The sequence below is a fragment of the Ornithorhynchus anatinus genome, chromosome 1, assembly GCF_004115215.2.
Source record: "Ornithorhynchus anatinus isolate Pmale09 chromosome 1, mOrnAna1.pri.v4, whole genome shotgun sequence".
Taxonomy (NCBI): Eukaryota; Metazoa; Chordata; class Mammalia; order Monotremata; family Ornithorhynchidae; genus Ornithorhynchus; species Ornithorhynchus anatinus.
The window spans coordinates 124,530,979-124,543,278 of NC_041728.1; the positions used below are offsets into that span (position 1 = coordinate 124,530,979).

Sequence of the window (12,300 nt, forward strand, 5' to 3'; positions counted from 1 at the left end):
GCAGCATGGTCTAGTGGAAAGAGCATGGGCCTGGGAGTCAGAGGATGTAGGTTCTAATCCCGGCTCTGTCATACATGTGATGTATGACCTTGGGCAAGTCACTTAACTTCTCAGTTATCTCATCTGTAAAATGGGGATTAAGACTGTGAGCCCCATGTGGGACAACCTGGTTACCTTGTATCTATCCCAGTGCTTAGAACAGTGCTTGGAACATAGTAAGTGCTTACAAATGCCATTAAAAAAAAGCGCTTAACAAATGCCACAATTACAGCTCCTGTCCCCAAAGTGCTACTACTGGTGGCATTTCCTTTTCCCCCCATAACCAATCAGATCCTTTTGAGGGAAATCAATCAGAGAAAGCATCTTAATAATAATAATAATAATGTTGGTATTTGTTAAGCGCTTACTATGTGCCGAGCACTGTTCTAAGCGCTGGGGTAGACATAGGGGAATCAGGTTGTCCCTCGTGGGGCTCACAGTCTTAATCCCCATTTTACAGATGAGGGAACTGAGGCACAGAGAAGTTAAGTGACTTGCCCACAGTCACAAAGCCGACAAGTGGCAGAGCTGGGATTCGAACTCATGAGCCCTGACTCCAAAGCCCATGCTCTTTCCACTGAGCCACGCTGCTTCTCCTCTCAGCAGACTGATTGGCAGATGTGTCCACCAATCAGATGACCTCTGTGATAAGCAATCAGAGGATGCGACTCATAAATGCCCCTTAAACCAGTGGTTTTAATTTGTTGAATATGACTGAAGAAGATTGCCCAGGAGGAACCATTTCTTCTAGTGGGTCATACTTTGGTAAAGCTTAAACTTCTCACATCCCCAGATAGACCTCTTTCATTCCCCACCTGCCAATTTCAGATTGATCTACAAATTCATCTAAGAAGCCAACAGCCTCTTCACGCTTGGTGAATTTTTATCTGGGTGAAGGGACTTTTTGGAGTTATGAGTTCTGTCTAGACCAGGCAACAGAATGCATACTTTTTCCTTAGATAATCATTTTATTAGAAAGTTCTCTTTTAGCTATCATGATCGGAGTAAGCCCTAGGCACTACCCAGAATGTGAGCACTGGGTAGATGGGCAGATGTAACCAATTTTAGTACCACCCATACCAGAAACTGAGACATCACCATGTTGAGCTGATCAGCAGTAGCATCCCTACTATCCCTCCTACTGCTGGCCTCTTTAGCCTCAAAAGTCTCCAATGTCCAGGTAGGCTGGCGATGGGCTGGAGTAGAGGAGGGCAAAAATCCTTAAGATTCAACTTGAGAAGCATCATGACCTAGTGGAAAAAAGCATGGTCCTGGGAGTTAGAGGATCTGAGTTCAAATTACATCTCTGCCATTTGCCTGGGGTATAACTTGTTAAAAAAAACCACTTAATTTCTTGATGCCTGTTTCCTCATCTATAAAATGGGGTTTAAAATGTGTTCTCCCTCCTTAGACTGTGACCCCCATGTGAGAATGGTACGGCATGTGACCTGATTAACTTATGTATACCACCGTGTTTAATAATGTTGGTATTTGTTAAGTGCTTACTATGTAACAAGCACTATTCTAAGCGCTGGGATAGATACAGGGTAATCAGGTTGTCCCACGTGAGGCTCACAGTTAATCCCCATTTGACAGATGAGGTAACTGAGGCACAGAGAAGTTAAGTGACTTGCCCACAGTCACACAGCTAAGTGGCAGAGCTGGGATTCAAACTTATGACCTCTGACTCCCAAGCCCATGCTCTTTCCACTAGCACATAATGAGCACTTAATATCACAATTATTATCAATTTCCAAACTCTAGTAACCCAACTCCATTCATTTGGATTGGAACTGGATAAGGGAGAGCCTTGAGTCTTAGGTTGATGAACAAAAGGAGAAATTTCTTCATTCATCAGGTGATAGATACATTTATAGATTTTGTTACCACAGGAAGTGTACTTCCAGAAAGTACCAGTATACTCAAGAAAGTTTGGATAAATTCAGTGACAACTCATGCATAATGGGGTTGTTTGGGATGGTAAGAATGATAAGATACATCCCAACCAGAGAAATTCATTGTGGGCAGGGACTGTGTCTACTGTATTTATTGCACTGTACTTTCCCAGAGTTTTTTAATAGTGCTCTGCATACAGTAAGTACCTTCAATAAATACCTTTGATAGAATGGATATTAATTAGGTCATTGTTGGGATGTTCCTCTTAGTATTCTCTGGTACCACTGTTGGAGACAGAATACTAAGCTAGATGGACCCATTGGTCTAAATCAATTAATTATATTTACTGAGTGCTTACTGTTTGCAGAGCACTGTACTAAGTGCTTAGAAGAGTACAATATAATAGAGTTGGCAAACATGTTTCCTGCCTACAACGAGCTTACAATCTAGAGAGGGAGAAAGAAATTAATATAAACAAATAAATTAAATTGCAGATATATACATAAGTGTGTGGGATTGAGGGAGGGCATAATAAAGGGTACAAATCCTTAATGATAGGGTGATACAGAAGGGAGAGGAAGAAGAGAAAACAAGGGCTTAGTTGAAGAAGGCCCTTTGGAGGAGATGAGCTTTTAGTAAGGCTTTGATGTCAGAAGTCCATTATAGCAGAGTTGATAAACATGTAAACCAGCATGGCATTGCTTATGTCCTATTCTTAAGGAGGCAGATTTTAATAAGGTTTTGATGTCAGAGTACATAGTATCTGTTTCTTTGCTTCTAATTCCAGAGACTGGGACTTTTGCAAGAACTTAACTTCTCTCATTCTATAGTAATTCTTCTAGAATCTAATGACAAATCTGCCTTTACATGGTGAAGGTAGTCTGTTTTACCTGTAACACCTGGATCTTAATTCTGTGGTTCAACTAGAAAGGCTATTTCAAATGATTTGATTATGAAATAGTCAGTGAACATCAAATCCATGATTATTGATAGGGCAAAGTGCATTGGTGACTAGAGAAGAGCAGGATGGCCAAGTGGAAGGAGAACAGGGTTCTATTCTCAGCTCTTCCATTTGCCTGATATGAGACCTTGGGCAAGACAGCATGGCCTAATAGAGCACAGGCCTGGGAGTCAGAAGGACCTGGTTTCTAATTCTGCACTGCCACTTTTTTTTGCTGTGTGATCTTGGACAAGTCCACTTTACTTCTCTGTGCTTCAGTTCTCTCACCTGCAAAATGGGGCTTAAGACTGTGAGCCCCATGTGAGACAGGAACTGTTCATTCATTCAATAGTATTTATTGAGCGCTTACTATGTGCAGAGCACTGTACTAAGCACTTGGAATGTGCAAATCGGCAACAGATAGAAACAGTCCCTGCCCTTTGACAGGCTTACAGTCTAATCAAACTGGGTCTAGTCCAACCCAACCATCTTGTATCTATCCCAGGTCATAGAAACAATGCCTGGCACACAGTAACTCTTAACAAATATCACAATTTATTATTATTATTATTCTTATCATTATCATTACTTCTCTTTGCCTCAATTTCGTCATCTTTCAGATGGGGATTAAATACCAGTTCTCTTTCCTACTTATGCTGTGAGCCCTGTGTGGATCAGGTATTGTGTTCTATCTGTTACCTTCTATGTACCCAACACCTAGTACAGTGTTTGGTGCATGAATACTGCAATTACTATAAACTAAAGTAACCCCAATATTTCACATCATGTGCTGGTAATTTGGATAAGCTAAAGGAGGGATATGGTTATTAGATAGGAAAAAGACAAGTTTCAAGGATGTGAAAGCTGAACTGAATAGTTGGTAGCTAGGAAGCAAGTAAATGTTTTGTTTTGTTGTCTGTCTCCCCATTTTAGACTGTGAGCCCGTTGTTGGGCAGGGATTGTCTCTGTCTGTTGCCGAATTGTACACTCAAAGTGCTCAGTATAGTGATCTTCACACAGTAAGCGCTCAAAAAATAGATTGAATGAAATGTGAAATGGGTTGTCTGAATAACAGAGTTGCATTGGGCTGGTGAGGCTAAGCTGAAGAGATCACTCTTGGTGGTTATCATTTCCTTATGGGCAGGGACCATGTCTCCCAACTCTGTTGTATTGTACTCTCTCAAGCACTTAGTACAATGCTTTTCACAGAGAGAGTTCAATAAATACCACTGATTAAAGCTATTATGGTGGCACAGGTGGAACCAAAATATTGCTAGAACATACAGAGTTTGGAAAGACATAGCAACAAGGGATAAATCAATTCAGGTTCTATGATAACCTTGGAAACAGTGAACACAATCTGCTGGGGGCTACAGTTTCATCCAATCAATCCAATAGTCAATGGTATTCATTGAGTGCTTACTGTGTGCAGAGCACTGTACTAAGCACTTGGGAAGTACAATTCAGCAACAAATAGAGACAATCCCTGCCCACAACAGGCTCACAGTCTAGAAGAGGGGAGAATCAGTTGGGAGCCCAAAGAAGTCCAACTGGGGATGGGTTGAATGGGGACCATAGGTGTGGTCCAGCCTGGATTCAGCCAACCTATCACCACCCGGCCCTTGATTCCTTGAGTCAAGTGGCCAATGCAGAATGTGAAATGACATCAGCGTGCTGCTGGCATCTGGCTCTGGCCCTTACAGTAGATATTAAACCTGTTGTCAAAAACAGAAGTAAGTCTCTCTGAAGTTACATTTTCATTTTGAAATATTGGATTTTATGTATAGGTAAATTAGTTCCAACATTTGCACCCCTGTCCAGTATTTAGTTTAGCAAAACATAGAGGATGAATTTCATAACTGAAAGCTTATCCTTCAAGAAATCAATCAATGACATGTATTGAGTCCTCTGCACTGTAAGCTTGTTGTAGGCAGGGAATGTTTCTGTTATATTGTCATGTTGTGCTCTCCCAAGTCTTAGTACAGTGCTCTGCACACAGTAAGTGCTCAATAAATACAATTGACCAAATTACTGGCTGCTCTGTATGCGGTAATTGCTCAATAAATACAATTGACTGAGTGCTTACTGTATAGTACTAAGTGCTTGGGAGAGTACAGTACAACAGAACTGGTAGACACAATCACTGCATTAGAGTTTATAATCCAATGAGAATGGAAATAACACAAGTCTGGAAGACAGGAGACCGGGGTTCTAATCCCAGCTTTGCCACTTGCCTGCCGTGTAACCAGAGACAGGTCACTTAATTTCTCTGTGCCTCAGATTCCTCATGTGTAAAATGGGGATTCAATGCCTGTTCTCCCTCCTGTTTAGACTGTGAGCCTCATATGGGACAGGGCCTGGGACCAACCTAATTTTCTTGTATCTTCCCAGTGTTTAGTACAATTCTTGGATCATAGTAAGACCTTAACAAATACCACAAATAATAAATGCTAAGTATAACAATAATTATTAAGTATACAGTTATTAAGATGAAATTTGACCAATGACTTAGAAGATCGATCACCACCTTTTGTTATCAACCCAAGTATTAAGACAAACCAATACAATATTAGAAGGACAATCAATCAGGTAATTATTAGGGAGTGCTTTCTTTTGCTTATAGGATCTCTGAGTCTTGTTAGAATAGAGTCTGACAAACTAGTGTCATGTATACACATGGCTACCATCTGCCTTCGGGCAAATACTCTTTTCTATTGACATTGGAAGTCAAAACAAGTGGGAATGAGAGCAAAGACGTTGCCCCACTGCATTTTTACAAGTGATTCCCTTCCTCCCCCGGAATGAAAATAGACTATCTTGACCCAATCACTGTTTCTATGCTTGAGAGTAATTCTGCATTTCTCCTCCTCTTCTGGCAGTGTGTCATCTTTGGAAAGAAAACTATAATTCATCTGACAGCTGAACAGTGTGGTGAATTAATTATGATCTACTAGCACATCCGTGCTTTTCTCTCACTAGCCAGGGATAGAAATAGTAACAAGTAACACTAAATATAAGTTTGGTTTCCAAGGACTGTCAGCTAAAGAGAGAAAAAGAATGTACTGCAATATAACTGGAAAGGTCTTATTTAGAATCTAGTGCATCTGTGAATATTTAGCCCAGAAAAGAACACTACTGATATTATCAATTCTGATGCTTCAAATAATATGTTCAGTTTGAGACTGAGAATGTCTGGTGTGTTGGGTGTGTGTACACGAGAACATCATCAACCAGTCTCAGCAATGAACCTGGGTGGTTGGGCTCAAATTTTTTTTGTTGCTTGAATTATTCTTTAATATCAAGATCCATCCAGATCTTATAGCATTTATTGAGTATTTACTGTGTATTCAGAGCACTGTTCTAAGTGCTTGGAATGTACAAGAGGGTGATACAAAGTGCTTAAGAAAGTACAATAAAGTATAGTCAACACAATCCCTGGCCTCTAGAAGCTTACACTCGAGGCACTAAAATAAATTACAGATAGGGGAAGAGCACGGGCCTTGGATTCAGAAGACCTGGGTTTTAATCCTGGCTCTCACTTGTTTGCTGTGTGTCCTTGGGCAAATCACTTAACTTCTCAGTGCCTCAGTTACCTCATTTGAAAAATGGGGACTAAATCCTTTTCCCTCCAACTTAACCTATGAGCCCTACTTGGGACAGTGACTGGGTCCAAACTGATTATCTTCTATCCACCTCAGTGCTTAGTACAGTCCTTGACACACAGTAAGCATAGCACATACCATAAAAAAAACATAAAAAAACAGAGTTTATAGATATGTATGTAAATTCTGTGTGGAAGGGGAGTTACCTAAGTGAGGACTCAAAGGCATAGGTGATGTAATAGTAGGATGAAATAAGAGGGGGAGATGAGAGATTAGTTAGGGAAGGTTTCTTAGAAAAGATGCAGTTTTAGTAGGTCTTTGGAGATGAGGGATCTCTTGGAGGCTGGAGTTGTAGGCATGAGAAAAGAGTTACTGAAGAGGGAGATAAGATTGAGCCACAGTGAGTTGGCATTAGAAGAGCAAAGTGTGTGAAGTGGGTTGAAGTGGGAGAGAAGTAAGGATATATAAGGAGTAAAGAACAGATTGAATACCTTAAAGAGGATAGTCAGGAGTTTCTCTTGATGTGGAGATGGATGGCAGCCATTGGAGATTCTCAGAGAAGTGGAGAGACACTGCAGAATGATGTCTTAGAAAAATGATTCACACAGCAGAGTGAAGTATGGATTGGATTGGGAAGAAGCTAGAGTCAGGGAGGTCTGCAAGGAGGCTTATGCTCTAGTCAAGGTGGGACATGATAGTGTTGGACTAATGTGGTATCATTTTGGATGGACAGGAAGGGGCTGAAACTAGAGATGTAAAGGAAGATGTGACAGAATTTGGTGACTCATTGTGCAGATTGAGAGAGGAGCCTAGGATATCAAATTTTGTTTTCTTCACCATCACCAAGCAGTAGCATTTATAGAGCACCTGTGGGGGCAAGGCACTGTATAAACATTTGGGAAGACATTGTTGGAGTGAAAGAATCGATCCTTGCTCCCAGAATCCTGTGATTTAAAGACAGTGGACCCAAATTGGCAGAGATGCAATCCAGTAAGCTGAAGATAGACTTGGGAAGGCAAAGGAACCTAAAGTCAGTGACATGACCAAGATGGTGAGATGGCCCTTTGGAGGAATGTTGCTTAGTGGGCTGGGAATCATTGGATGAGGGTTCTTAACCAGTCTCTGCCACTTTTATGCTATGTGACCTAGGGCAGGTCATTTAACGTCTTGGTGTCTCATGTTGTTCCCCAGAGGTCTTATCTGACTAACCCCTCATTTCTCCACACTGTTTGCCTTCCCCTCCATTTCTCCTGTGTTCTTGGATGCTGCCCATTAGGCATGTTGATACTCAAGACACCCTCACCATAACTATTTACATATTCTAATATTCTATTACCTTTATCTGCAATTTATTTTAATGTCTGTCTCTTCCTCTAGACTCTAAGCTACATGTGGGCTGGGATATCTATTAACTCTATTGTACTGTTCTCTCCAAAGCACTTAACACAGTGTTCTGCACACAATGAGTGCTCAATAAATACCACTGATTGATTTATTGATTGTCATTAATAATAATAATTGTGATATTTGTTAAGCACTTACTGTGTGCCAGGCACTGAACTAAGCACTATGATGAATACAGGCAAATCAGGTTAGACCTAGTCCTTGTCCCACAACAAGCTCCCAGTCTTAATCCCCACTTTACCAGTGAGGTAACTGAGGCACAGAGAAGTGAAGTGACTTGCCCAAGGTCACACAGAAGACAAGTGAGGGAGCTGGGATTAGTACCCTTGACCTTCTGAGTCTCAGGCCCATGCTCTATCCACTGCATCATACTGTTAGTAGGTATGACCCCCACTTTCTAGGAGTTTACAATCTAATGAGTCACACAGACACTGAAAGGTTTATTGATAGGAAAAAAAGAGGGTGTACTGTACCTAAGTAAATTAGTTCTTCACAGAAGTGTGTCAGGTGAGTGTAAGGACATCAGTGCCTAGGTATACTTTTATTCTCAGCCTTAATGCTCTGCTTGATCTAAGAGTGCACTTCCCAGGCTTTATCCTGAGTTCACTCAAAAAGATAGGCCTGGGGGAAAAGGTGCTGCTGTCTCATTGGTCCTGGGCAAGTGGTCGTGTCACCGTTGTCTTAAATATGAATGAATCAATCAGAGTTTGTACCCAATAAAATATTTGGGACTCTTTAGTGCCTCTTCAACTGGAACTGTATTTATGGTGCTCCTCAATAATAATTCCTCTTGTTAATTCTTTCAATTTATAAAATCTTTGTATTTCTCCAGAGATTTTTTTTATTTTTTTGATATTCATTAAAAACTTACTATGTGCCAGGTGTTGTACTAAGCTCTGGGGTAGATACAAGCTAATCAGGTTGGACATGGTCCATGTTCCATATGAGGCTCACAGTCTTAATCTCCATTTTACAAATGAGGTAACTGAAGCACGGAGAAGTTAAGTGACTGCCTAAGGTTATGCGGCAGACAAGTGGTGGAACTCAGGTCCTCTGACTCCCAGGCCTGTGCTCTTTCCACTAAACCATGATGCTTTTCAAAAATTTTATAAATCTATGAATTTCTATTGAATTTTGAAATTCTTGTCATATGCCTGGGAGGTGGGGAAAGGTAGGTAGTACCATTCCCAATTTACAGATGAGGAAACTGAAGTCAAAAGGGGTAAAGTGGTTTGCCTAAGTTCACACAGTGGCAGAAATGGGACTAAAACCTAGGTCTCAGACCCACATTCTTTCCACTGAACTAAAACTAATAAAACAATGATACAATTTCTAAAATAGTGCAAATGTGGAGGACTATAGAGGTATAAGGAAAAACTGGTAAAAGGAAGGCCTTCAAGGAATTTCTTTCAGAGCAATAAATCTCAAGAGAATGAAAGAAGCAGCAATAAGAGGAAAACTTCAGTCGGTAATTAAAGAGCCATTGACTGAAACCCAAGTCCATTTTTGACTACAAGCTGCAGAACCAGGAAGCAGGAAAAAAAAAACAAAACTATATGCATAAGGATACATGGTACAAGGGCCAAAAATCACAAAATCCAGGACTTATTAAATATTTTTTATGAGGAAATTTGTTCTGGCAAGGCAAATCAGCCAGGAAATCCTTATTTTCAGTTCAAATTCATTTCTCATTTTCAGAGTTAGAAGCTTCTTGGAAGGGGCTATTTTGGATGCATTTGTGATGAGGACATGGGTAAAATATCTGTTACCTTGTGATCAGGGATCATGGACAGATATAATAGTAATGATGGTATCTGTTAAGTGCTTACTCTGTGCCAAGCACTGTTCTAACTTCTGGGGTAGATACCTTTCTCTTCCTTCTTGTCTTATGCCATCGAGTCATTTCCAAGCCATAGCAACACCACAGACACATCTCTCCCAGAACTCCCTGCTCTCCATCTGCAGTTGTTCTGGTAGTGTCTCCATAGAGTTTTCTTGGTCAAAATATGGAAGTGGTTTACCATTGCCACCTTCCACGAAGTGAACTCAAATCTCCTCCCTGTGTAATGAAGAGGGAAGAATCAGAAGGCAGGAAGTCAGAAAGAAGGTTGATGTAGTAATTGAGGTGGGATATGGTAAGTGCTTGGATCAGTGATGTAACAGTCTAAATGGAGAGGAAGGGCAGATTTTAGGTATGTTGGGAAGATGGAATCAACAGGATATGATGACAGACTGAATATGTAGGTTGAATTAGAGAGTTGAGTTGAAGATAATGCCAAGATGACAGGCTTGTGAGATTGGAAAGATGGTGGATAAGTGCTTAGTACAGTGCATTGCGCACAGTAAGCACTCAATAAGTAAGATTGAATGAATGAACGGATGTCTACAGAAATGGAGAGGTCTTGGGGGGGGCAGCATTTGGGTGGGAAGATGAGTTCTGTTTGCACATGCAAATCAGCAGTATTTATTGAGGACCTACAGAGAATGGTACTGAATATTTCAAGAAGTACAGTAGTATTAGCAGACGTGATCCCTGCAGTTAAGAAACATACAATTTAGTGTGAGATGTAGACAATACAACAAATTATAGATAAGAAGAAATAAAGAGTATAAGGATATCGACTTAAATGTTATGGGGTGTTTGACTACTTAAGTACTTCGGTGATATGGAAGTGCTTAAATGACAGGTGGGAATATAAAAATAAAGTGGGAATAAAGTGGGAAGAATAGAAATCGAAATCAACCACTGAGGTCTCCTGGAAGAGTTATGATTTCAAAAGAACTTTGGAGTGGAGGAAGCGGGAGGGAGGAGAACACCGGTCTGGATATGAAGTGGCGGGGAGTTCCCTAGGGGGAGTTCCCTATAGGGAGAAAGGTGTGAGCAAAAGGTTGGTGGTAGGAAAGGCAAGAACAAGAGTGTGAGCTGGGGTGTAATAGGAAAAGAGAGCGATAAGTGGGAGGTATTTTTATGATCGAATACCTTAAAGCCAATGGTCTGGAGTTTCAGCTTGTTGGTGGCAGCCATTAGAGGTTTTTGAGGAGTTGGGAGTTGTGTGCAAAGTAATTTTTTGGAAAAATATAGGCAGAAGAATGAAGATTGGAGCAGCGAGGGACTGACTGGAGATTGAGAGATCAAGCAAAGACCTTGGTAGAGTAACCAAGTCAGGATTTGACAAGTGTCTAGACCAGTGTGATGGTAGTTTAGAGGGAAGGAAGGGTTGGATTAAGGAAATGTCGAGGAGGAACTGATAGGATTTGGTAATAGATTGGAATATGTGAATGGAAAAAGAGGAGTCAGGATAATACCAAACTTATAGGCTTCAGAATTCAATGAGAAGGATGATGGTGTTAACTGTGATTGGAAAATTGGTGGAGGCAGTGATTCAGGAGGGAAGATTAGAAGTTTAGTTTCAGACCTATAGGTACTCGAGTACACTTAAGTAGAGATGACCTGGAAGCAGAGCATCTATATGATTTGCTAAAATAATTAAAAAAAATTTATAATTGCTCATGAATGGCAAAGGATTCAGAAGGAAACTATAGGATTATTTCTAAATGAGGAAGGAATGCCAAACTTGAACACCAAAAATTGTTCTGTTTTCCTGCCCATCTTCGTTCTGGTGACTGCGACTGGGAGTTAGTCATGGTGTAGGAGCAAGTTGTCTTACGGGGTTAGGAAAGTAGCATGGCATAGTGGATGGAGCATGGGTCTGAGAGTCAGAAGTTCATGGATTCTAATCCTGGCTTTGCCACATGTCTGCTGTGTGACCTTAGGCAAGTCACTTCACTTCTCTAGGCCTCAGCTATCTCATCTGTAAAATGGGGAGTGAGATTGTGAGCCCCATGTGGAACAGGTCTGCATCCAACCTGATTTGCCTGCATCCATCCCAGTGCATGGTATAGTGCTTAGCATATAGAAAGCGCTTAACAAATACCACAGTTATTATTATCTGTGGCCAATTGCCTCAGTATCAGGATCATAGTGGGGAGAGGTTTTGTTACAGGTGCTGTAGGTCAGGATGAAGGGCAACTCCAAACCAGTGCCTGTTCATTCATTCAATCATATTTATTGAGCACTTACTGTGTGCAGAGCACTATACTAAGAACTTGGAGGGTACAATTTGGCAACAGAGACAGTCCCTCCCAACAACGGACTCACAGTCTGTTCCTTTCATATTCAGTGAAGACTGAGAACCACGTTCCAGTTTGTCCATCTCCTCAACCCAGAAATGTATCTTTCCTCAAAACTCAAGACCTGGTTGAAACAAGAAAGGTTAATTGGAATAATCCAGAAAAACAGCAGAGCTTAAAGGAACCCCTCCCTCTGAGAGTTTGTAGGAAATGAACAACATAACAGAACCACTTACAAATCCCTCTTACAAATCACAGGAGAATAAAAGGAATATTACTTTCAAGAAG

The 12,300-nt window shown here is 40.9% G+C and overlaps 1 protein-coding gene across 1 annotated transcript in view; it reads left to right on the forward strand.

Annotated features, from left to right (window-relative positions):
* ARHGEF4 (Rho guanine nucleotide exchange factor 4) overlaps window positions 1-12,300 on the forward strand; it is a 558,628-nt gene that overhangs the window by 151,035 nt on the left and 395,293 nt on the right. The gene's annotated exons all lie outside the window — the stretch shown is intronic.